Source organism: Castanea sativa, chromosome 6, assembly GCF_040712315.1.
Source record: "Castanea sativa cultivar Marrone di Chiusa Pesio chromosome 6, ASM4071231v1".
In the NCBI taxonomy this organism is placed as follows: Eukaryota; Viridiplantae; Streptophyta; class Magnoliopsida; order Fagales; family Fagaceae; genus Castanea; species Castanea sativa.
Window position 1 is genome coordinate 4,227,990 of NC_134018.1, and position 9,656 is coordinate 4,237,645.

A 9,656-nucleotide genomic window follows, 5' to 3' on the forward strand; every position below is an offset into this window, starting at 1 on the left:
ATGAAATTACCTTTTATTTTTATCCACTCACGACCGATAATATAAATATAGCAAAACTTGTATCCATAAGTCAAGCATACAGAATTGAATTTGTTCAACTTCCACAATAGACGACACGAAATGTAATGTGGCTTGCTCAATTATCCATTAAAAGACAATTTTGGATTCATATTTTCCTTTCCTCACTTGAATTCATGTTATTTTTATATTTAATTATCATTTTTAAATAGAAAGAGCCTCTTCAAGTATTTATTTTTTTAATTAAAAAAAATGGTTATATAGAATATATCAACTCACAAGATAATTGAAATCATATAATTTGATTGTAGCTTCTAAAGAGGAGAAATAGTTGGAGCAGAAGCAGGAAAAGACTTGAAGCTTCAAATGTAATATCATACAAGTCATCAACATCCGAAAGATGGATGCATTAGAAATTATGAATCAAAGCTTCACATTCAGTTATCAATTTTAGACCTGTGATGACCTAGTAATTTTTTTTTATTAACTTTAATTTTGCTTTACTTATTTCTTTTGTTAGTCCAGAATTTAGTAGGTCCCCACTTGAAGACAAGAAAAGAATAAAAGTTCCCGAATATATCCCACTGTCATATACTTATATTCATATCTCAATAATTATTCATTTATTTGTCTTTATATATGTATATCAATTTATCTTGGTTTTTACTTATAATTATTAACTTTCTATTTTTTTAGGAGGTTATTTTTTTTCTTTAAACCCTGGGAAAGTAAAATAATCCACCTTTAAGTTACCCCCGAACTTACTGATATGTTACTTGGTACAACAAGAGTTCATGTTCCATGTTACTGATCAGGTCTCACCATGTTACTTGAAAAAGCTTCCTTGAAAATTTATAAACTTTCTAATGAAGGAATAAGGATATATAAGACTCTAGGATAAGATGAGAGTTCCCATCACTGTCTTGCTTCTCTCTCCAGACCTCTAATACCAGAATGTATTGCAGAAAATTCAAACAACCCATCAATTCATATATATAGTGATGGGCACTAAAATCAGCAGCTGGTGCATGTACCATATTTATATATAAAAAGATTCTGTTCCCACCCTTCAACAAATGACATTCCATTTTTGATCGAGGAGGTTAATAAGATAATTATCACACCTGCCACGATTGAGCAAAATGTTAGCCTTTGACATAGCAATCTTCTCTCTATCATACACCAAACTGGCAAACTGCATTAAAAGACCCTTGCATGCGTTGCATTCGGACTTTGTCCAGAAGATGATATAAAACAAAACTGAAACTTATACGTTTGCAAAAGTTATATGCTTGAGTTACGAACTGGATTGATAAATCTGATTTAGAAAAGTTAAGATGCTTCATTTCATCTCTTTGGACTTACCTGTCAGTCTATTAATTACCCATAACATCTCTCAGATTACCCTAAGATAAGATGGGGAAAAAAAAAAAAAATTTACTAATTTCAGAACCTCATATCCATTAAAAAATAAATAAGTAAAATAATAAACAGGGAAAGGGACTAGTCCTAAATGTAAAAACAATTCCATCCTTTCATCCATTTCCCTGGCTAGAATACAATTAAGTTTTGTATGTTTTCATGCCATGTGCTTGAACTTTTATCGGGTTTCTTTTGAAGAATGATGGGCTCTTTCTTGGAAGTTCATCAACCATGAATTGTGTTTGAGTGGCACAATCAATGGGTCCTGGTCACACTATTGTACTATTCTTTGTGACAGTGGGATGAGGCATCTAAGTAAGTTTTACAATGTCTGTCTCAGCATGGATTGACACCCAAGGCTACTGGGTTAGAGTTTCTGGGCATCAGATGAATTAGTGTGACCTAGAGCTTTGACTTAGATGTTTCTTGTCACTTCCATCCATAGTTTGAGCAGGTCTATGCGACTATATATTTTTCCTGCAAAGTTTAGTACTTAGTTTTGGTAATTTATATTGGCGTTTATCTCCGGTAGAAGGTGTCATCCGAATTTTTGTAGATGACAACATATTGGAGAAGCAACACTAGAGCAGGATTAGGCATATCTCTGTCTGTTAGGATAATGTCAATTTTTGTTTTACTCTCTTACAATAACCCTAGAGCAGGAGACAAATATCTGTTTATTAGCCAAATTCACTTCCAATTCATTTTTTGTTTCATTCTTTTCGGCACAACAATATGTATTTTTGTTCAGAGGTGTATACAAGGACAATTGGAATTATTTTGTCGAGAAATGAAATGTGTTAATCTGTTAAGGCAATATACCAGTTATTATGATCGATTGTGGGGCTATAAGACAGTTAATGAATTTTCTACCCAAATTCACATTAATGGTTAATTCTGTAATGTCAGGGGAAAAGAAGTTTGTGAGACTAATTCGAGCAAGTAGTTCATTTTATTGTAAATACGACTCTTAGAGCATCTTTCTAAAAATATTAACAATGAATACTACTTATCTTGCTTGGCTTGGAACCTTTTAATCTCTAACCTTTAAGCCATTGTAAACTAGGAAGCCTTTTGAAATTCAACTAAGTTCTGCCTTTTAATCTAATAAGCCTTTTGCGAATATTGTTATAACCACACGCATCTTATAATTCATAAATAAAAATTGTAATTGTGGCTCTTAGTGTCCACCCTCGATCATCCAGTGTCTTCATAAAAAAAACTCGTGTGTTCATACTGTTGTTTGTGACTATCCTTTGTGATAGCGGAATGAGGCATCCATGCATGTATTACAATGCTAAATATCTGTCTCAGCATAGATTGATGCCCAAGGCAATTATATTAGAGTTTTTGGGCATCAAATGAGTTAGTGTGAACAGTAACACTAGAGCAGGATTAAGCACATCTCTGTTTGTTAGAATAATGACCTTTTGTTTTGTTCTTTTCAGGACAACAATCTTTATCTCATTCAAAGGGAAGGAGTTAACTGTAATTTTACCAGTTAGAAGATCAATTGTGGGGCAATAAGTTATTCAAAAAAGAAGAAGACCTTTTGTTTTTGTGTGCTAGAAAAGAAAACTTTAAACACAAACCAACTAAACAGTACAAAAGTCTTCCCCCCCTACAAACCACTATACACACAGCCCAGTTACTAAAATTATGAGCTACCTGGCTTGCATTCCTTTTAGTCCCAACAAAAGAACAACAAACTCCTTTGCCAATACCAATCTATTTAACTGTTCTTACAGCATCAATACGTACCTTAAGGGTTGGCCACAATGATAACTTTGTGCAATTTCATCTCTTTAGAAATCTAAATGCTCCAAAAAATTAAAAAACCTGAGCTACTACTGATATTGGTGAAACCCACAGATATTTCTTGCCTTCCCAATCACAGAACTGCTATACAAGCTCTTTCATCATTCGGTTGCATCACAATTAAGCTTTTGGAGGCCTTTCAGAGGCTTCTTTCACAGCATGGCTTTCATCATTAGAAACATTTCTCTTCAATGATGTAGAAGCATGCTTGTATAGGCAGATCGCTTGTGTGAACTTCCCAGAAGCTCTTCATTCGCTTGTGTGAACCTGTGTGATTGAGAAATTTATAGGCAGATCTCATAGAAAAATCTCCTTAAGATGCATATCGGTTTCAGTCTTATTTCTGATCAGTGGCAATGGGATATTTTTAATTACATTAAATGGTTCTTCATCAAATAAGCCTAGTAACTTGTCTGAATTCCATTAATGGCCATTTGTTTGAAAATTGAGTAAACTCTGCTTATTCTCATTCCTAACACATTTGAATGTGCAATAATGTGAATCTATTTGCAAGGGTAAATTACATAGCAGTCCAAATTTGAAATTTCCATGGCTATTCAAGCTATTTCCAAAAGTTGGTTGAACTCATTATGAATATTACATAACCATATGATTCTTTGCACGGGAAAATTTGAAAATTGTTTTTATATCATAATTAAAACTAATTCATTATATCACTCTTCACCCCCAGCCTTTGACATTAATTAGTTTAAGCTAATAACTACATTATACATAGCAAAACAGATAATTGGATCAACCCAGGTAAGTAAATAATTAGTTATGTAACGAACCTCTCAATCTACCTGAGCTGAGCTCTTTGCTGAAATCTCTATATTAAAGTCATTGGCGAAAGCCAGTTGAACTCATGAAGAATATTACATAACCACATGATTCTTTGCATGGCAAAATTACCTAAAATTCATTTTACATATCATAATTAAATTGAGTTCATTCTATCATCCAGGCATAGTATATGGCTAAGAGATGATTGGATGAACCCAAGTAAATAATGAGTCATGGAACAAACCTCTCAATCCGCCTGAGTTCTTTGGTGACATCTACCATAGTTGGCCTTCTCTGTGGATCATTCTCTGTACATGTCATGGCAAGGTCCAGCACAGCTTGTAACTGCGGTGGTAAACTAGCACCTCTTTCCCCAATTGCCATGATTGCAGGATCCACAATCTCGTTTAAGCAACTACCTTGAGCACGGTCGTGCATGTGTGCTATTAAGTTAGATGTTCTATCTATTGTCAATCGGGTTATATTATAAGAATCCTCTCCGGTCAAAAGTTCTAGAAGAAGCCTACCAAAGTTATATACATCAGTTTTCTCCGTTACCTTACCTGATGCTTTAGACTCGGGGGGACAGAACCTTACATTCTGAATGCCCCAAAAACCTTTCACGTCAGTTTCACCCTCAGGGATTGATATGGAATAAATAAAGTTGGACAATTTGGGAACATCATGTTCATCTAATAAGATATCACGCATATGCATAAACATGTGGATGACAGGTCTTGGGAAGGCAGTATGGAGATAGGAAATTACATGAGAAATCTGCCTTGCAATCTTTAACCTTCTCTCCCACACCATTGGCTGATATTGTAGTTCGGTAACACGTTTGACATATATTTGATCTGCAAGAAAACCATTGGCAGCAAATTCATACACTAAAATAAGAGGTGTAGTCTCGAGACAACACCCAATGGGCTTTAATACATTACTGTGAGCACTCATTTGTGCAGAAATCACTAGATCATTGATGGTAAGATGGGCTCCCGAACCAGAAAATCGGTTAACGAGAACAATTTTCCCTTCAAGAGAGCCCTTGTACCAATACTTTCCCAGATGTTCACAATAGTTGTTGGTTGCTTGGCAGAGCTGTTGAGCGGAGAAGGTACGGATGGGAATAGGCTTGCCATTGCAAGAGGCAATCAGCTTCTCCAGTAACTTACTTCCATTTTCAAGAAACGCTTTCTCTCTTTGCTTTCTTGTTTTGTTAAAGAAATGATCTGTCAACCAACTCCTCCGCATAGCTTGAATGTGGAACCTTGCTTGATCTCTCCCTACCCTACCCTTTTGTGCCTACTCTACTCACTGGGAATTGTAAGAATAGTGGTGTAGAGGGAGGGAGGTTCACTGGGCTTATAATTGATGAAGAAAGTTCAGGGAGGTTTCGTGGAAAGTAAGTGGGGCTTTCCTCAATAGCCGATAAACACAACTTGGTCAAACTTAGCTCACAATTTGGATCCGTGTGGAAACTTCAATTTATTACACACCGCGTGTTCCCGTAGCAGCGCTGTTACATGTTTGACTCGCTTATTCATGCAATGTACCAGTCTATGACACATTCGGAGGGTTCACATAAAAGGAAGTTAAAGTTTGTATCTTTTAGTCAGAGAAGAAAACATACCTTAGATTTCAACCTCTAAAAGCTTCTGTCTCATACTATTATCCAGCAAAGATTTTGTGATATATCAGCGGGGCTGAGCACAGCCACTGCCATTGGATTATTTGTCACCTGTATAGAATTTTCCAACTAATGCATGACCAGCAATCAGTACCCTCTTCCTCTGACAATGTGAGATGTTGCCATTGATTTTCCAACTCCTCCATTGTCACAGCCAGGACGATGAAAGAAACAGCCCAATCTGCACGTGGTTAAAGCAAGAAGGGAGTGAGGTGGATTGTTACTTGGAGTGTGCATTGGGTGCATTACCAGAATATTAACATTTTCTAAAAGAAAATGAAATAGAAAAAGGTAAAAAAAGAAGAAGAAAAAAACTAATGAAAGAGAAGTTAGAGATTGTTTAGATTTATTGTACAGTGTCATTGAATCTGGAGAACCATGTTAAATCTTTCGTACACTAGGACCAAATTTTATTTCTCAAACAAGAAGAGATAACAAAGAATTTGAAGCATAGTTAGTAGTTTTTTTCTTTGAAACTGAAAGTTAAATAGTAGCATAACCAAAGACCAAAAGAAGCAGAGCATGACAACTGACAAGTCATAAACAAAAGAGAAGCAGGCGTGTTGGGTTTTGTGGAGCTTAGTTTATGTTTGATCTGGTTGACGACCTGATCCGATGCAAATAATATTGCGTAGGTTTTAATGGGAGATTTTCTGAGGCTTAGTCCATGGAGCGGAGGCTTGAGCCGATAGGCCCAAGAAATTTTTTTGGCTCGTTTTGTAGCCCATTGTGAATCCTGTGCGCAGGATGTATAAAACGCAGTTTTTTTGTGATTAGGGTTTGGTGTAGTTGGTTTTGAGAGAGAAAAAGAACTGTAGCCGCACTTTGTATTTTTTCTCTGATAATAGTGAAATCCCTACAACTCCGTGGACGTAGGCAAATTACCGAACCACGTAAATACTATCTTGTGCGAGTGATTATTTTTTTTTGGCGTGTGTTTTCTCTATTTTTGTCTCTAATAGGTTTAGGAATTCGTGGAAATTCCCTACATAGAAAACTCCAATCACGAGAGTTAATTACAAAAGTTTGGATGGACCTTAAAATGGTGCATAGGCTATTTCCCCCTGCACCCGTTTATATCTGTACACTTAAAAAACAAATTTTAAGTTTTTTTTTAATAAGGCATAGCCTTTAGGATTTAAATTTTTGATAACTTTCAATTTAATATTTATATTTTAAGAGATTTAAATTGTTTATATTTTTTAATTGTTGTATTGTTATGTTTGAATTTTTATTTTATTTTATTTTATTTTATTTTGTGTTTCTCAATACTTGAATTATTTTGTTTTATTTATTTATTTTTTATATAGGGAATTATTGTATTGTTATGAATTAAGAATGTTTTGCAATGTTAAAACTTTTTTTTTAATATCTTATGAGTTTTAATTAAATGTATGATGTATTTTAAATAAAATTAAAAGTGGTGGGGTGGATACTCGCTAGGACTAGGGCGGGGGGGGGGGGGGGGGAGAAAGATTCACCTTGAAGCGTGACCGTGGGTAGGGTATGGAATAGAAAACTCACCCATTGCCATTCCTATTTATAAACCATCTCTTTAATATTTAGGGTAAATTCTATTAAATACCCCTAAAGTTTGAGTTAATACCAACCAAGTTCAAGATAATTCTTTCTAAAAAAAAAAAAATCTAAATAATTCAAAATTGACCTAAACTCAACTAAGTCCCTACACACCGTTAACTCCGTTAGTCAATTTTTCTCCTTCTCTCAAACTTGTCTCTTCACAAGCTCATCTCTGTGACTCCTTCTCTCTCTCTCTCTCTCTCTCTCTCTCTCTCTCTCTCTCTCTCTCTCTCTCTCTCTCTCTCTCAAATCCACCACAACCACCACCACAACCAACTAAAAACCCAAAAGAAACTCATACCAAAACTCAACCAAACTCATAGCAATAAAACCAAAATACTCCAACAAAACCCAAAAAAAAAAAACCACACGAAACCCACGACCATCCTGCAGAAAATCCACCACCACCTAAAACCCATAACAAAACTTAGTCAAACCCATAGCAAGAAAACCAAAATCTTGCAACAAAACCCAAAGAACTCTCTCAATAAACAAAAAAGAAAAAAAAGAGTGAATGGAATCAACAAGCAAAACTCAATGAAGAGGAAAACACAACAAATCAAAGTTCATTTGAAAATTTAAACCCAAATCACATAGAGAAAAGTAAGGTTGAAAACTGAACATTCTCTTTTATTAAAGAAAAATGAAGTAGTTACAAAATAATTATCTCCTGTGCTTTATATACACGGAAACAGGGGCTAATAGAAGCTAACAAATTTCTACCAAAAAAAATAACTAACTAACTAATTATTAATACATCCAATTACAATATGACATCTGTCACTTCTATTTGCTTCTTCTTGTTTCTCTGGCATGTGGAGACATCTGTCATTTCTTCTATTTTCTTCTTCTTGCTCTTTGACACTTGGACTCCCCTTTAGTCTTTCCTTCTTTCTTCTTTACTCTGCTTGTTCCATCGTGTTGACCCTCTTCTATTTTAATAACATGCAATCAATAACTATGACAAAAAAATCAGCCTTTCAACTCAAAATTCTAATCCAAAACCAAACCCAATTAATCAAAACATCCACTTAACCAGCAACCCCAATCAATCAAAACATCCAAATTCACAGACTTGAAAAAAAAAGTGTTTCGATCTATGTGGCTTTATGACCATCCACCACCAACCACTCCCACAGCAAACCCATCATCGCCGATCGAAACCTAACCACTCCTAACCCACACCATGGCACCGCCACAAGTACCACGATAGAGAAAACCAAACCCTCCGACGTCGATCCACACCACGAACCACCACTAGCCCACACTATGGTGCCGCCACAAGACCACGAGAGAGAGAAAATAAGGACTCCAACGCCGATCCACACCAAAACCCACGAACTAACACTTACCCGGACCGCGGTGCCAACACAAAGATCATGTGAGAGAGAAGAGAGGGACGAGTGAGTAAGACGAGAGAGGGACAAGAGAGTAAAGGCCTGTTTGGAAGTTAAAAAAAGGAGATGGAGTAGCGTAAAGGGAGGGAGAGTAATTCAAATACCTTGTTTGGAGGTTTTTTAAGAAAAGAGGGGGAGGAGTTTGGAGGGGTTTCAACTACCTCTAACCCCTCATTTTTAATTCTCCCAAATTGGAGAGATTTGGAGGGAGAGTAGAGTAGATAAATTATTGACCAAATGAATTCTCTAATTTATCCTTTCTAAATTAACAAAATTACAAACCGATTAAATAGATAATCTTTGTTTGTTTCCTGAGAAAATTTAAGGTGAATGAAAAAAAAAAAAAAAATCTCATTGTTTCACTTACACGGAAGCTAAACAACCCCCTTTTCTTACACACTTTACCAAAAAGAGATAAGGTTTAATTATGGTAAAGAATGAGAAAGTACCTTGAAGATGAATCTATCTAGGAAAAATCGAACAAAGGGAAACAACAAAGCAATGAAGGGAAGGATTAAGAAATCCTCATATGTTTGGTATGATTCATATTGCCAATAGGGATGACAATTTAGATCCGCCCCGCGGATACTCGGCCCGGCCCAACCCTAATGGGTCGGATTTTACCCGGCCCGATAAAGAATAGGGTTGGGTATGGGTTTTTAAAAAAAACCCGAAGCGGGTTCGGGTTTTATAAAAAAATCTGGAACTCGACCTGAAATCTGCCCCAGATAAAAACCCGGTTATGTTAAATTACTAAACTCCCCCCCCCCTTATATATATATATATATATATATATATATATATATATATATATATATATATCATTGAGCATTTGAGATTTGTAACCCTAACTCCCTAAATGGCTTAAATGAGCTTGAATCTAGGAAAAAAATTTAATGGACTTCAAAATTTTTTTTTTGTTGGGCTAGATTTGGGCCCAAGAAGAT

At 35.6% G+C, this 9,656-nt stretch overlaps 2 pseudogenes; one reads left to right on the forward strand and one right to left on the reverse strand.

Annotated features, from left to right (window-relative positions):
* The window catches only part of LOC142638841 (cysteine synthase 2-like), a 44,016-nt pseudogene extending 42,185 nt beyond the window's left edge, over positions 1-1,831 (forward strand).
* A 1,138-nt stretch (positions 1,832-2,969) lies between these two features.
* On the reverse strand, positions 2,970-5,400 carry LOC142638952 (serine/threonine-protein kinase ZRK1-like; annotated as a pseudogene).
* Positions 5,401-9,656: the final 4,256 nt, after the last annotated feature.